Source organism: Neovison vison, chromosome 3 (assembly GCF_020171115.1).
Source record: "Neovison vison isolate M4711 chromosome 3, ASM_NN_V1, whole genome shotgun sequence".
Lineage (NCBI taxonomy): Eukaryota > Metazoa > Chordata > Mammalia > Carnivora > Mustelidae > Neogale > Neogale vison.
Genome location: NC_058093.1, coordinates 19,842,014 through 19,846,720, shown reverse-complemented (window position 1 = coordinate 19,846,720; position 4,707 = coordinate 19,842,014). Strand labels below are relative to the sequence as shown.

General features: G+C 37.1%; 1 pseudogene; it reads left to right on the top strand.

Moving 5' to 3' along the window:
• The first annotated feature begins 2,939 nt into the window (after positions 1-2,939).
• LOC122901725 lies at positions 2,940-3,890 on the top strand (annotated as a pseudogene).
• Positions 3,891-4,707: the final 817 nt, after the last annotated feature.

Below are 4,707 nucleotides of genomic sequence, written 5' to 3'. Positions count from 1 at the left end.
GTCTTCATTTACTAAAGAATTTCGTTCTTCCAATAAAAGGGTAAAACAAATTAAAAGCAAAAAGTAACTATAACCCTTAAATTAAATTCAAGTAATGGATGACTTCTTTGAGAAAAAAACATGTTGCCCAGCAGTACCTCACTTTCCTCAAGTTCTTTTTTCTTCAATTCAAACTCAGAGTCTAACAATATCTGAAGGTCATTTTCTTCTTACCTAACGTCACTCAATGACATTTTATTGTGAATTGTAATTTTATATAGATAATATCTCATCTAAGACTCAGGAAAATACAAAAATTTAAAATAATTATTATGGTGCTTTTAAAAACAAAACAAAACAAAAAATGGAACTTAAAAAAAAAATGGGCCTAAAATAGTATTACTTGGGTTAAGCCCACAATATTAAACCAAGATTTAATTCCTGACCTAATTGTAGTTTCAACCTTTCCCAGAAATGTATCCTAAGCAAGTAGTTGGAAATTTTCTGGTCAGCATCAATAACATAATCCTCCTCATAGACCCTATCATTCCCCCAAGGAAAGGTGACCTTTCCTGAAATAATCATTTTTTTTTAATTTATGACTTTCTTGTCCCAACCTTTCTCTGTCTTTAAAAACTTTTCTCTTTTCAGGAACTCCTATCTATTACTACCTAAGTTATGGCCTGATTTGTGAGTCATTTAATAAAGCCAATTAGATCCTTAAAATTTACTCAGTTGAATCATTGTTTTTTACAGAACAATTTAAATATCAGTGATTCACCTATAAACTATTATTCTCTAAAGCAGTGGTACATAGTCTTTCATCAAAAGTCCTTACAACAATTGAATGGAAATAATCAGAGCTCTATTTGCTATCAATTGATGGGCAGCTGGTACTATGGGACAGGTAGAAAATGTAAAATATTACTTGCCATGGCTGCATTCTATTGGTCAAAAGAGGGTCACAGAGCTAACTCAGGTTTGAGGGGAGTGGGTTAACAAGGGCCCAATTAACAGGAGTTGATAATCATTTTCCCCAAAAATGGAGCAGAAGGCATGTAACAACGACTATTCCATAGTAATTCTGAAATTCAGAAGGTCATGTCTGCAACTCCTCTAATGTACCCAGTTCTGCTACCTAAGAGTACTTTTTCATGGCTTTTGGTTGGCCTCCTAGTCCCCTGGATCTGAACTCTGAGTTAGGCTTCCTTTTCCATAAGAAATGACCCAGAATTTTAGCTCTGTATATTTCTGATGCTGCTTCTTGTCATTTGAGGGCCCATAGGCCTCTTTTAATTTGTACACATTAAGGTCATTCTTTGTGTTAAAATTCTATAGATTCTGACAAATGCAAAATGTCATACATCTAGACATTAGAATACTGTGCAGAATAATTTCACCATCCTAACAAATCCTATGTGCTTTACCTCGCCAACCCTCCTCACTCCCCACATCCCTGACACTCACTGACCCCACTATTATCTTTATAGTTTTGCTTTTTCCAGAATATCATAAGTGATATCCTTGTCAAACTGACTTTTTTCACTTAGAAATATGCACTTAATATTTATCTATACTTTAATATGGCTTGATAGCTAGTCCTTTTTGGAATAGTATCCCATTGTACAGATATACCACAGTGTGTTTATTCATCTCACCTATTGAATAACATCTGAATCGCTTCCAGTTTGGGGGGACTATGATAAAAAGACACAAATAGATGGAAGACCATTCCATGCTCTTGGATTGGAAGAATAAACATTGTTAAAATGTCTATACTGCCTAGAGCAATCTATACTTTAATGCCATTCCGATCAAAATTCCACTGGTATTTTTCAAAGAGCTGGAGCAAATAATCCAAAAATTTGTATGGAATCAGAAGAGACCCCAAATCACTAAGGAAATGTTGAAAAACAAAAATAAAACTGGGGGCATCACGTTATCTGATTTCAAGCTTTACTACAAAGCTGTGATCACCAAGACAGCATGGTACTGGCATAAAAACAGACACATAGACCAGTGGAACAGAGTAGAGAGCCCAAATATGGACCCTCAACTCTATGGTCAATTAATCTTTGACAAAACAGGAAACAATAAACAGTGGAAAAAAGACAGTCTCTTCAATAAATGGTGCTGGGAAAACTGGACAGCTATACGTAGAAGAATGAAACTCAACCATTCTCTTACACTGTACACAAAGATCAACTTAAAATGGATAAAAGATCTCAACGTGAGACAGGAATCCATCAGAATCCTAGAGGAGAACATAGGCAGTAATCTCTTTGATATCAGCCACAGCAACTTCTTTCAAGATACGTCTCCAAACACAAAGGAAACAAAAGCGAAAATAAACTTCTGGGACTTCATCAAAATCAAAAGCTTCTGCACAGCAAAGGAAACAGTCAAAAAAACAAAGAGGCAACCCACGGAATGGGAGAAGATATTTGCAAATGACAGTACAGACAAAAGGTTGATATCCAGGATCTATAAAATGTTATAAACATTTTTATTTAAGAACAGGTTTTTGTGTGGATGTAAGTTCTCAAATCAGTTGGGTAAATACTCAGGAGTGCAGTTGATGGATCCATTGATAAGACAAACTTCAGCTTTGAGAGAAACTGCCAATCTCTCTTGCAAAGTGACTGCAACATTTTGGATTCCCACCAGCAATGAATGAGGATTCCTTTTGTTCTTCATCCTCACATGAAATTGGTATTGTCAGGTGTTTTAGATTTTGGCCATTCTAATGGGGATGTTATGCTAGCTCATTGTATTAATTTGCATTTCCCTAGTAACAAATGCTGTTGAACATCTTTTTATATGCTTATTTGCCATCTGTGTATCTTTTTTGGTGAAGTGCCTGTTCAGATCTCTTGCCCATTTTAAAAATTAGGTTCTTGCTTTCTGCCCGTGGACACCGCTGAGTAAGCATTGTTAAAGCCTCCCCTCCCACTGCTGTCATGTCTAAGTCAGAGTCTCCAAAGAGCCTGACTAGCTGCAGAAGCTCTTTATTGGAGATGTGAGCTTTGAAACAACTGATGAAGGTCTGAGGAACCATTTTGAGCATGAGGAACACTTACGGACTGTGTGGCAATGAGAGATCCAAACACCAAGCACTCCAGAGGCTTCAGGCTTGTCACATACGCCAGTGTGGAGGAGGTGGATGCAGCCTTGAATGCAAGGCCACACAAGGTGGATAGAAGAGTTGTGGAACCAAAGAGGGCTATCTCAAGAGAAGATTCTCAAAGACTCAGTGCCCACTTAACTGTGAAAAAAATTTTTGTTGGTGGCATTAAAGAAGACCCTGAATAACATCATCTAAGAGATTATTTTGAACAGTATGGGAACATCGAAATGATTGAGATCATGACTGACCAAGGCAGTGGCAAAAAGAGGGGGTTGCTTTTGTAACATTTGATGACCATGACTCTGTAGACAAGATTGTCATTCAAAAATACCATACTGTGAATGGCCACAACTGTGAAGTAAGGAAAGAGCTCTCTAAGCAAGAGATGGCTAGTGCTTCATCCAGCCAAAGAGGTCAAAGTGGTTCTGGAAACTTTGGTGGTGGTTGTGGAGGTGGGTTTGGTGGGAATGACAACTTTGGTCATGGAGGAAACTTCAGTGGTCAAGGTGGTTTTGGTGGCAGTCGAGGTGGTGGTGGATATGGTGGCAGTGTGGGTAGCTATAACAGATTTGGTAATGATGGAAGCAACTTTGGAAGCTATAATAATTTTGGAAATTACAACAATTAATCCTCAAATTTTGGACCCATGAAAGGAGGAAGTTTTGGAGGCAGAAGCTCTGGCCCTTATGGTGATGGAGGCCAATACTTTGCCAAACCACAAAACCAAGGTGGCTGTGGTGGTTCCAGCAGCACCAGTAGCAACAGCAGTGGCAGAAGGTTTTAATTACTGCCAGGAAACAAAGTTTAGACAGAAAGGAGAGCAGAGAAGTGACAGGGAATCTACAGGTTACAAGAGATTTGTGAACTCAGCCAAGCACAGTGGTGGCAGGGCCTAGCTGCTACAAAGACATGTTTAAGAAAATACTCCTGTATATGGGCAAAAAATTCAAGGATTGTATTTGTGACTAATTGTATAACAGGTTATTTTGGTTTCTGTACTGTGGAAAGTATAAAGCATTCCAACAAAAGGTTTTAATGTAGTTTTATTTTTTTTTTGCACCCATGCTATTGATTGCTAAATGTAATAATCTGATTATGATGCTGAATACATGTGTCTTTTTTTAAATGTGCTGTCTAAAGTTAGTCTACTCTGAAGCCATCTTGGTATACTACCCCAACAGTGTGAAGTTAGAATTCCTTCACGGTGATGCCAAATTCCATTCAAAATTTATTTGCAACCTGTTAAGACACAGAAGGTATTGTCTCCACAAAACTTGGTGTAGTTGAACTGACAGTTAATGTGTTGTGACCTGGACTTCACAATGAAAAGGTCACCCAAGCAAAGTCCTGGAGTTTATTTGGTTATTAATATGATTGTTGGCACATCCTATGCACTATATATAAATTGAATTATGGTATCAGATGAAATTATAGATGGGATTAAAGCTTGTGTATCATCCATTATCATGTGTAATCAATAAACAATTTAATATTCTCTTGAAAAAAATTGGGTTATTTTCTTATGGTCAAGTTTAAGAGTTTTTGTATATTTTGAATATAAATCCTTTATCAGATAGAAGTTTGAAATTCTTTTCTCCTAT